The sequence below is a fragment of the Gorilla gorilla genome, chromosome 17, assembly GCF_029281585.2.
Source record: "Gorilla gorilla gorilla isolate KB3781 chromosome 17, NHGRI_mGorGor1-v2.1_pri, whole genome shotgun sequence".
NCBI lineage: Eukaryota > Metazoa > Chordata > Mammalia > Primates > Hominidae > Gorilla > Gorilla gorilla.
Genome location: NC_073241.2, coordinates 32,877,481 through 32,890,631, shown reverse-complemented (window position 1 = coordinate 32,890,631; position 13,151 = coordinate 32,877,481).

The following is a 13,151-nucleotide window of genomic DNA, read 5'->3' as shown; positions in this document are numbered from 1 at the left end:
GTCCAGTGCAGATTTATGATGTCACAACGCCCCTTTAGGCAGATCACAGAGAATGGTCTCTCACCTTGGTTTCCAATACAGAGTTATGATGTCACAATGCCCCCTTAGGCAGATCACAGACAAGGGTCTGTTACCTGCGTGACCGGTGCAGGGTTATGATGTCAGAATGCCACCTTAGGCAGATCACAGACAACGGTCTGTCACCTGGGTGACCCGTGCAGAATTATGATGTCACAATGCCCCTCAGGCAGATAACAGAGAAGGGTCTGTCACCAGGGTGACCAGTGCCGATTTATGATGTCACAATGCCACTTAGGCAGATCACAGACAAGGGTCTGTCACGTGGGTGATGAGTGCAGAGTTATGATGTTACAATGCCCCCTTAGGCAGATCACAGACAAGGTCCTGTCACCTGGGTGTCCAGTGCAGACTTATAAGGTCACAATGCCTCCTTAGGCAGATCACAGACAAGGGTCTGTCACCTGGGTGACCAGTGCAGAGTTATGATGTCACAATGCCCCCTTAGGCAGATCACAGACAAGGGTCTATCACCTGGGTGACCATTGCAGAGTTATGATGTCACAATGCCCCCTTAGGCAGATCACAGACAAGGGTCTGTCACCTGGGTGATCAGTGCAGGGTTATGATGTCACAATGTCCCCTTAGGCAGATAACGGACAAGGGTCTGTCACCAGGGTGACCAGTGTAGGGTTCTGATGTCACAATGCCTCGTTAGCCAGATCACAGACAAGGGTCTGTCACCTCGGTGACAAGAGCCGATTTATGATTTCACAAATGCCCCCTTACGCAAATCACAGATAATGGTTTCTCACCTTAGTGACCAACGCAGAGTTTTGATGGCACAATGCCGCATTAGGCAGACCACAGGCAAGGGTCTCTCAACTGCGTGACCAGTGCAGAGTTATGATGTCACAAGGCCCCCTTAGGCAGATCACAGACAAGGGTCTGTTACCTGGGTACCCCGTGAAGAATTATGATATAACAATGACCCCTTAGGCAGATCAAAGACAATGGTCCGTCACCTGGGTTACCAGTGCACTGTTATGATGTCACAATGCCCCTTAGGCAGATCACAGACAAGGTTCTGTCACCTAGGTGACCAGTGCAGAGTTATGATGTCACAATGCCCCCTTAAGCAGTTCACAGAAAAGGGTCTTTCACCTTGGTGACCAGTGCAGAGTTATGATGTCACATTGCACACTTAGGCAGATCACAGACAAGGGTCTGTCACCTGGGTGACCCGTGCAGAGTTATGATGTCACAATGCCCCCTTAGGAAGATCACAGAAAAGGGTCCGTCTCCTGGGTGACCAGTTCAGAGTTGTGATGTCACAATGCCCCGTTAGGCAGATAACGGACAAGGATCTGTCACCAGGGTGACCAGTGAAGAGTTATGATGTCACAATGCCCCCTTAGGCAGTTCACAGTCAAGGGTCTGTCACCTAGGTGACCAGTGCAGAGTTATGATATCACAATGCCCACTGAAGCAGTTCACAGACAAGGGTCTCTCACCTTGGTGACCAGTGCAGAGTTATGATGTCACATTGCACACTTAGGCAGATCACAGACAAGGGTCTGTCGCCTGGGTGACCCGTGCAAAATTATGATGTCACAATGCCCCCTTAGGCAGTTCACAGAAAAGGGTCCGTCTCCTGGGTGACCAGTTCAGAGTTATGATGTCACAATGCCCCGTTAGGCAGATAACGGACAAGGGTCGGTCACCAGGGTGACCACTGAAGAGTTATGATGTCACTGTGCCCCGTTAGGGAGTTCACAGTCAAGGGTCTGTCACCTGGGTGACCAGTGGAGAGTTATGATGTCACAATGCCCCCTTAAGCAGATCACAGACAAGGCTGTGTCACCTGGGTGACCAGTGCAGATTTATGATGTCACAATGCCCCCTTAGGCAGATCACAGACAATGGTTTCTCACCTTGGTGACCAATGCAGAGTTATGATATCACAATGCCGCTTTAGGGAGATCACAGACAAGGGTCTGTCACCTGTGTGACCAGTGCACAGTTATGATGTCACAATGCCCCCTTAGGCTGTTCACAGTCAAGTTTCTGTCTCCTGGGTGACCAGTGGAGAGTTATGATGTCACAATGCCCCCTGAGGCAGATCACAGACAAGGGTCCGTCACCTGGGGAACAAGTGTAAAGTTATGAAGTCCCAACGCCCCCTTAGGCAGTTCACAGACAAGGGTCAGTCACCTGGTTGTCCAGTGCAGATTTATGATGTCACAACGCCCCTTTAGGCAGATCACAGAGAATGGTCTCTCACCTTGGTTTCCAATACAGAGTTATGATGTCACAATGCCCCCTTAGGCAGATCACAGACAAGGGTCTTTTACCTGCGTGACCGGTGCAGGGTTATGATGTCAGAATGCCACCTTAGGCAGATCACAGACAACGGTCTGTCACCTGGGTGACCCGTGCAGAATTATGATGTCACAATGCCCCTCAGGCAGATAACAGAGAAGGGTCTGTCACCAGGGTGACCAGTGCCGAGTTATGATGTCACAATGCCACTTAGGCAGATCACAGACAAGAGTCTGTCACGTGGGTGATGAGTGCAGAGTTATGATGTTACAATGCCCCCTTAGGCAGATCACAGACAAGGTCCTGTCACCTGCGTGCCCAGTGCAGATTTATAAGGTCACAATGCCTCCTTAGGCAGATCACAGACAAGGGTCTGTCACCTGGGTGACCAGTGCAGAGTTATGATGTCACAATGCCCCCTTAGGCAGATCACAGACAAGGGTCTATCACCTGGGTGACCATTGCAGAATTATGATGTCACATTGCCCCCTTAGGCAGATCACAGACAGGGGTCTGTCAGCTGGGTGACCAGTGCAGAGTTATGATGTCACAATGTCCACTTAGGCAGATAATGGACAAGGGTCTGTCACCAGGGTGACCAGTGTAGGGTTCTGATGTCACAATGCCTCGTTAGGCAGATCAAATACAAGGGTCTGTCACCTGGGTGACAAGAGCCGATTTACGATGTCACAAACGCCCCTTACGCAGATCACAGATAATGGTTTCTCACCTTTGTGACCAACGCAGAGTTTTGATGTCACAATGCCGCATTAGGCAGATCACACACAAGGGTCCGTCAACTGCGTGACCAGTGCAGAATTATGATGTCACAAGGCCCCCTTAGGCAGATCACAGACAAGGGTCTGTTACCTGGGTACCCCGTGCAGAATTATGATGTAACAATGCCCCCTTAGGCAGATCAAAGACAATGGTCCGTCACCTGGGTTACCAGTGTACTGTTATGATGTCACAATGCCCCTTAGGCAGATCACAGACAAGGGTCTGTCACCTAGGTGACCAGTGCAGAGTTATGATGTCACAATGCCCCCTTAAGCAGTTCACAGGCAAGGGTCTGTCACCTTGGTGACCAGTGCAGAGTTATGATGTCACATTACACACTTAGGCAGAACACAGACAAGGTTCTGTCGCCTGGGTGACCCGTGCAGAGTTATGATGTCACTATGCCCCCTTAGGCAGTTCACAGAAAAGGGTTCGTCTCCTGGGTGACCAGTTCAGAGTTATGATGTCACAATGCCCCTTTAGGCAGATAACGGACCAGGGTCGGTCACCAGGGTGACCAGTGAATAGTTATGATGTTACTGTGCCCCGTTAGGGAGTTCACAGTCAAGGGTCTGTCAGCTGGGTGACCAGTGGAGAGTTATGATGTCACAATGCCCCATTAAGCAGATCACAGACAAGGCTGTGTCACCTGGGTGTCCAGTGCAGATTTATGATGTCACAATGCCCCCTTAGGCAGATCACAGACAATGGTTTCTCACCTTGGTGACCAATGCAGAGTTATGATGTCACAATGACGCTTTAGGCAGATGACAGACAAGGGTCTGTCACCTGGGTGACCAGTGCAGAGTTATGATGTCACAATGCCCCCTTAGGGAGATAACGGACAGGGATCTGTCACCAGGGTGACCAGTGAAGAGTTATGATGTCACAATGCCCCCTTAGGCAGTTCACAGTCAAGGGTCTGTCACCTGGGTGACCAGTGGAGAGTTATGATGTCACAATGCCCCCTGAAGCAGATCACAGACAAGGGTCTGTCACCCGGGGTACAAGTGCAGAGTTATGAAGTCACAATGCCCCCTTAGGCAGTTCACAGACAAGGGTCGGTCACCTGGGTGTCCAGTGCAGATTTAAGATGTCACAACGCCCCTTTAGGCAGATCACAGAGAATGGTCTCTCACCTTGTTTTCCAATACAGAGTTATGATGTCAAAATGCCCCCTTAGGCAGATTACAGACAAGGGTCTGTTACCTGCGTGACAAGTGCAGAGTTATGATGTCAGAATGCCACCTTAGGCAGATCACAGACAACGGTCTGACACCTGGGTGACCCGTGCAGAATTATGATGTCACAATGCCCCCTTAGGCAGATAACAGAGAAGGGTCTGTCACCAGGGTGACCAGTGCCGAGTTATGATGTCACAGTGCCACTTAGGCAGATCACAGATAAGGGTCTGTCAGCTGGGTGATGAGTGCAGAGTTATGATGTTACAATTCCCCCTTAGGGAGATCACAGACAAGGTCCTGTCACCTGGGTGCCCAGTGCAGACTTATGAGGTCACAATGGCTCCTTAGGCAGATCTCAGACAAGGGTCTGTCACCTGGGTGACCAGTGCAGAGATATGATATCACAATGTCCCCTTAGGCAGATAAAGCACAACGGTCTGTAACCAGGGTGACCAGTGTAGGGTTCTGATGTCACAATGCCTCATTATTCAGATCGCTGACAAGGGTCTGTCACGTGGGTGACAAGAGCCGATTTATGATGTCACAAACGCCCCCTTACGCAGATCACAGATAATGGTTTCTCACCTTTGTAACCAATGCAGAGTTTTGATGTCACAATGCCGCATTAGGCAGATCACAGACAAGGGTCTATCAACTGCGTGACCAGTGCAGAGTTATGATGTCACAAGGCCCCCTTAGGCAGATCACAGACAAGGGTCTGTTACCTGGGTACCCGGTGCAGAATTATGATGTAACAATGCCCCCTTAGGCAGATCAAAGACAATGGTCCGTCACCTGGGTTACAGTGCACTGTTATGATGTCACAATGCCCCTTAGGCAGATCACAGACAAGGGTCTGTCACCTGGGTGACCAGTGCAGAGTTAAGATGTCACAATGCCCCCTTAGGGAGATAACGGACAAGGATCTGTCACCAGGGTGACCAGTGAAGAGTTATGATGTCACAATGCCCCCTTAGGCAGTTCACAGTCAAGGGTCTGTCACCTAGGTGACCAGTACAGAGTTATGATATCACAATGCCCACTGAAGCAGTTCACAGACAAGGGTCTGTCACCTTGGTGACCAGTGCAGAGTTATGATGTCACATTGCACACTTAGGCAGATCACAGACAAGGGTCTGTCGCCTGGGTGACCCGTGCAAAATTATGATGTCACAATGCCCCCTTAGGCAGTTCACAGAAAAGGGTCCGTCTCCTGGGTGACCAGTTCAGAGTTATGATGTCACAATGCCCCGTTAGGCAGAAAACGGACAAGGGTCGGTCACCAGGGTGACCACTGAAGAGTTATGATGTCACTGTGCCCCGTTAGGGAGTTCACAGTCAAGGGTCTGTCACCTGGGTGACCAGTGGAGAGTTATGATGTCACAATGCCCCCTTAAGCAGATCACAGACAAGGCTGTGTCACCTGGGTGACCAGTGCAGATTTATGATGTCACAATGCCCCCTTAGGCAGATCACAGACAATGGTTTCTCACCTTGCTGACCAATGCAGAGTTATGATATCACAATGCCGCTTTAGGCAGATCACAGACAAGGGTCTGTCACCTGTGTGACCAGTGCACAGTTATGATGTCACAATGCCCCCTTAGGGAGATAATGGACAGGGATCTGTCACCAGGGTGACCAGTGAAGAGTTATGATGTCACAATGCCCCCTTAGGCTGTTCACAGTCAAGTTTCTGTCTCCTGGGTGACCAGTGGAGAGTTATGATGTCACAATGCCCCCTGAGGCAGATCACAGACAAGGGTCCGTCACCTGGGGAACAAGTGTAAAGTTATGAAGTCCCAATGCCCCCTTAGGCAGTTCACAGACAAGGGTCAGTCACCTGGTTGTCCAGTGCAGATTTATGATGTCACAACGCCCCTTTAGGCAGATCACAGAGAATGGTCTCTCACCTTGGTTTCCAATACAGAGTTATGATGTCACAATGCCCCCTTAGGCAGATCACAGACAAGGGTCTGTTACCTGCGTGACCGGTGCAGGGTTATGATGTCAGAATGCCACCTTAGGCAGATCACAGACAACGGTCTGTCACCTGGGTGACCCGTGCAGAATTATGATGTCACAATGCCCCTCAGGCAGATAACAGAGAAGGGTCTGTCACCAGGGTGACCAGTGCCGATTTATGATGTCACAATGCCACTTAGGCAGATCACAGACAAGGGTCTGTCACGTGGGTGATGAGTGCAGAGTTATGATGTTACAATGCCCCCTTAGGCAGATCACAGACAAGGTCCTGTCACCTGGGTGCCCAGTGCAGACTTATAAGGTCACAATGCCTCCTTAGGCAGATCACAGACAAGGGTCTGTCACCTGGGTGACCAGTGCAGAGTTATGATGTCACAATGCCCCCTTAGGCAGATCACAGACAAGGGTCTATCACCTGGGTGACCATTGCAGAGTTATGATGTCACAATGCCCCCTTAGGCAGATCACAGACAAGGGTCTGTCACCTGGGTGATCAGTGCAGGGTTATGATGTCACAATGTCCCCTTAGGCAGATAACGGACAAGGGTCTGTCACCAGGGTGACCAGTGTAGGGTTCTGATGTCACAATGCCTCGTTAGCCAGATCACAGACAAGGGTCTGTCACCTCGGTGACAAGAGCCGATTTATGATTTCACAAACGCCCCCTTACGCAAATCACAGATAATGGTTTCTCACCTTAGTGACCAACGCAGAGTTTTGATGGCACAATGCCGCATTAGGCAGACCACAGGCAAGGGTCTCTCAACTGCGTGACCAGTGCAGAGTTATGATGTCACAAGGCCCCCTTAGGCAGATCACAGACAAGGGTCTGTTACCTGGGTACCCCGTGCAGAATTATGATGTAACAATGCCCCCTTACGCAGATCAAAGACAATGGTCCGTCACCTGGGTTACCAGTGCACTGTTATGATGTCACAATGCCCCTTAGGCAGATCACAGACAAGGTTCTGTCACCTAGGTGACCAGTGCAGAGTTATGATGTCACATTGCCCCGTTAGGAAGATAACAGACAAGGATCTGTCACCAGGGTGACCAGTGAAGGGTTTTGATGTCACAATGCCCCCTTAGGCAGTTCACAGTCAAGGGTCTGTCACCTGGGTGACCAGTGGAGAGTTATGATGTCACAATGCCCCGTGAAGCAGATCACAGACAAGGGTCTGTCACCTGGGGTACAAGCACAGAGTTATGAAGTCACAATGCCCCCTTATGCAGTTCACAGACAAGGGTCGGTCACCTGGGTGTCCAGTGCAGATTTATGATGTCACAACGCCCCTTTAGGCAGAACACAGAGAATGGTCTCTCACCTTGGTTTCCAATACAGAGTTATGATTTCACAATGCCCCCTTAGGCAGGTCACAGACAAGGTTCTGTTACCTGCATGACCAGTGCAGAGTTATGATGTCAGAATGCCACCTTAGGCAGATCACAGACAATGGTCTGTCACCTGGGTGACCCGTGCAGAATTATGATGTCACTATGCCGCCTTAGGCAGATAACAGAGAAGGGTCTGTCACCAGGGTGACCAGTGCCGAGTTATGATGTCACAATGCCACTTAGGCAGATCACAGACAAGGGTCTGTCACCTGGGTGATGAGTGCAGAGTTATGATGTCACTTTGTCCACTTAGGCAGATCAAAGTCAAGGGTCTGTCCCTTGGGTGACAAGTGCAGAATTATGATGTCACAATTCCCCGTTAGGCAGAACGCAGGCAAGGGTCTGTCACCATGGTGACCAGTGCAGAGTTATGATGTCACCATGCCCCCTTAGGCAGATCGAAAACAAGAGTCTGTCACCTGGGTGACCAGTGCCGTTTTATGATGTCGCTATGACCTCTTGGGCAGATCAGAGACAAGGGTCTGTTACCTGCGTGACCAGTGCAGAGTTATGATGTCACAATGCCCCCTTCGGCACATCACAGACAAGCGTCTGTCACCTGGGTGACCAGTAGAGAGTTATGAAGTCACAATGCCCCCTTAGGAATATCACAGACAAGGGTCTGTCGCCTGGGTGACCGGTGCAGAGTTATGGTGTCACAATGCCCCATTAGGCAGATCACAGACAAGGGCCTGTCACCTGGGTGTCCAGTGCACGCTTATGATGCCACAATGCCCCCTTAGGCAGATAACGGACAAGAGTCGGTCACCAGGGTGACGACTGAAGGGTTATGATGTCACAGTGCCCCGTTAGGCAGTTCACAGTCAAGGGTCTGTCACCTGGGTGACCAGCGGAGAGTTATGATGTCACAATGACCCCTTAAGCAGATCACAGATAAGGGTCTGTCACCTGGGGGAAAAGTGCAGAGTTATGATGTCACAATGCCCCCTTAGGCAGTTCCCAGACAAGGGTCTGTCACCTGGGTGACCCGTGCAGAGTTATGATGTCACAGTGCCCACTTAGGCAGATAACAGACTGGAGTCTGTCACCAGGGTGACCAGTGCAGAGTTATGATATTACTATGCCCCCTTAGGCAGATCAGAGACAAGGGTCTGTCACCTGGTGACGAGTGCACAGTTATGATGTTACAACCCCCCCTTAGGCAGATCACAGACAAGGGTCTGTCACCTGGGTGCCCAGTGCAGACTTAGGATGTCACAATGCCCCTTAGGCAGATCACACACAAGCGTCTGTCACCTGGGTGACCAGTGCAGGGTTAATATGTCACAATGACCCCTTAGGTAGGTCACATTCATGGGCCTGTCACATCGGTGACCCGAGAACAGTTATGATGTCACAATGCCCCTTAGGCAGATAACGGACAAGGATCTGTCACCAGGGTGACCAGTGAAGAGTTATGATGTCACAATGCCCCCTTAGGCAGTTCACAGTCAAGGGTCTGTCACCTGGGTGACCAGTGGAGAGTTATGATGTCACAATGCCCCCGAAGCAGATCACCGACAAGGTTGTGTCACCTGTGGTAGAAGTGCAGAGTTATGAAGTCACAATGCCCCCTTAGGCAGTTCACAGGCAAGAGTCGGTCACCTGGGTGTCCAGTGCAGATTTATGATGTCACAACGCCCCTTTAGGCAGATCACAGAGAATGGTCTCTCACCTTGGTTTCCAATACAGAGTTATGATGTCACAATGCCCCCTTAGGCAGATCACAGACAAGGGTCTGTTACCTGCGTGACAAGTGCAGAGTTATGATATTACAATGACCCCTTAGGCAAATCACAGACAAGGGTCTGTTACCTGCGTGACAAGTGCAGAGTTATGATGTCACAATGCCCCCTTAGGCAGATAACAGAGAAGGGTCTGTCACCAGGGTGACCAGTGCCGAGTAATGATGTCACAATGCCCCTTAGGCAGATCACAGACAAGGGTCTGTCACCTGGGTGATGAGTGCAGAGTTATGATGTTACAATGCCCCCTTAGGCAGATCACAGACAAGATCCTGTCACCTGGGTGCCCAGTGCGGACTTATGAGGACACAATGCCTCCTTAGGCAGATCACAAACAAGGGTCTGTCACCTGGGTGACCAGTGCAGAGTTATGATGTCACAATGCCCCCTTAGGCAGATCACAGACAGGGGTCTGTCAGATGGGTGACCAGTGCAGAGTTATGATGTCACAATGTCCCCTTAGGCAGATAACGGACAAGGGTCTGTCACCAGGGTGACCAGTGTAGGGTTCTGATGTCACAATGCATCGTTAGGCAGATCACAGACAAGGGTCTGTCACCTGGGAGACAAGAGCCGATTTATGATGTCACAAACGCACCCTAACGCAAATCTCAGATAAAAGTTTCTCACCTTTGTGACCAATGCAGATTTATGATGTCACAATGCTGCATTAGGCAGATCACAGACAAGGGTCTGTCAACTGCGTGACCAGTGCAGAGTTATGATGTCACAAGGCCTCCTTAGGCTGATCACAGACAATCGTCTGTCACCTTGGTAACCAATGCAAAGTTATGATGTTGCAATGCACCTTTGGGCAGGTCACAGACAAGCATCTGTCACCTGGGTGTCCAGTGTAGAGTTATGATGTCACAATGACCCATTAAGCAGATCACAGACAAGGGTCTGCCACCTGGGTGACCATTACAGAGTTATGATGTCACAATGCCCCCTTAGTAAGATCACAGAGAACGGTCTGTCACCTGGGTGACCAGTGCAGAATTATGATGTCAAAATGCCCCCTTAGGCAGATCACAGACAAGGGTCTGTCACGTGGGTGACCAGTGCAGGTTTATGATGTCACAATGCACCCTTTGGCAGATAACGGGCAAGGATCTGTCACCAGGGTGACCGGTGAAGAGTTATGATATCACAATGCCCTTTAGGCAGTTCACAGTCAAGGGTCTGTCACCTGGGTGACCAGTGGAGAGTTATGATGTCACAATGACCTCTGAAGCAGATCACAGACAAGGGTCTGTCACCTGGGGAACAAGTGCAGAGTTATGAAGTCACAATGCCCCCTTAGGCAGTTCACAGACAAGGGTCGGTCACCTGGGTGTCCAGTGCAGATTTATGATGTTACAACGCCCCTTTAGGGAGATCACAGAGAATGGTCTCTCTCCTTGATTTCCAATACAGAGTTATGATGTCACAATTCCCCCTTTGGAAGATCACAGACAAGGGTCTGTCACCTGCGTGACCAGTGCAGGGTTATGATGTCACAATACCCCCTTAGGCAGATCACAGACAAGGGTCTGTCACCTGGGTGACCCGTGCAGAGTTATGATGTCACAGTGCCCACTTAGGCAGACAACAGACTGGAGTCTGTCACCAGGGTGACCAGTGTAGAGTTATGATGTCACTATGCCCCCTTAGGCAGATCAGAGACAAAGGTCTGTCACCTAGTGACGAGTGCACCGTTATGATGTTACAACGCCCCCTTAGGCAGATCACAGACAAGGGCCTGTCACCTGGGTGCCCAGTGCAGACTTAGGATGTCACAATGCCCCCTTAGGCAGATCACACACAAGCGTCTGTCACCTGGGTGACCAGTGCAGGGTTAAGATGTCACAATGACCCCTTAGGTAGGTCACATTCATGGGCCTGTCACATCGGTGACCCGAGAACAGTTATGATGTCACAATGCCCCCTTAGGCAGATAACGGACATGGATCTGTCACCAGGGTGACCAGTGAAGAGTTATGATGTCACAATGCCCCCTTAGGCAGTTCACAGTCAAGGGTCTGTCACCTGGGTGACCAGTGGAGAGTTATGATGTCACAATGCCCCCTGAAGCAGATCACAGACAAGGGTCTGTCACCTGGGGTAGAAGTGCAGAGTTATGAAGTCACAATGCCCCCTTAGGCAGTTCACAGACAAGGGTCGGTCACCTGGGTGTCCAGTGCAGATTTATGATGTCACAACGCCCCTTTAGGCAGATCACAGAGAATGGTCTCTCACCTTGGTTTCCAATACAGAGTTATGATGTCACAATGCCCCCTTAGGCAGATCACAGACAAGGGTCTGTTACCTGCATAACCAGTGCAGAGTTATGATGTCAGAATGCCACCTTAGGCAGATCACAGACAACGGTCTGTCACCTGGGTGAACCGTGCAGTATTATGATGTCACAATGCCCCCTTAGGCAGATCACAGACAAGGGCCTGTCACCTGGGTGCCAAGTGCCGAGTTATGATGTCACAATAACCCTTAGGCAGATCACAGACAAGGGTCTGTCACCTGGGTGATGAGTGCAGAGTTATGATGTTACAATGCCCCCTTAGGCAGATCACAGACAAGGTGCTGTCACTTGGGTGCCCAGTGCGGACTTATGAGGTCACAATGCCTCCTTAGGCAGATCACAGACAAGGGTCTGTCACCTGGGTGACCAGTGCAGAGTTATGATGTCACAATGCCGCCTTAGGCCGATCACAGACAAGGGTCTGTCACCTGGGTGACCATTGCAGAGTTATGATGTCACAATGCCCCCTTAGGCAGATCACAGACAGGGTTCTGTCAGCTGGGTGACCAGTGCAGAGTTATGATGTCACAATGTCCCCTTAGGCAGATAACGGACAAGGGTCTGTCACCAGGGTGACCAGTGTAGGGTTCTGATGTCACAATGCCTCGTTAGGCAGATCACAGACAAGGTCTGACACCAGGGTGACCCGTGCAGTGTTATAATGTATAGTATGCAATATATATTTTGTATATTTTCATATTTTATGTGCAGAATATAATATATATTTGGTGTACTTTTATATTTTATGTATGGTGTATAATATTTATTTGGTGTAATATCATATTTTATGTACAGTACATAATATATATTTGGTGTGCTTTGGTATTTTATGTATAGCATATAATATATATTTGGTGTACTTTGATATTTTATGTTCAGTATATAATGTATATTTAGTTTAATTTGATATTTTTTGTGCAGTATATAATATATATTTGGTGTACTTCGGTATTTTATGTACAGTGTGTGATATGTATTTTGTGTATTTTCATATTATATGGACAGTATATAATATATATTTGGTGTACTTTGATATTTTATGTACAGTATATAATATGTATTTATAGTAATTTGATATTTTATGTATAGTATGTAATATATATTGGGAGTTATTTTATATTATATGTACAGTATATACTATATATTTGGTGTTCCTTTCCGTTTCGTTCCGTTCTGTTCCATTCCTTTCCATTCTGTTCCATTCCGTTCCGTTCTACTAGGGTTGATCCAATTCCATTCTATTCCATTCCATTCCAGTCCGTTCCATTCCGTTATGTTCCGCGTCGATCTACTCGGGTTCATTCAATTCCTTTCTATTCCATTCCATTCCATTCCATTCCGTTCCATTCCATTCCATTCCATTCCATTCCTTTCCATTCCATTAAATTCCATTCCATTCCATTCCATTCCACTCTACTCGGG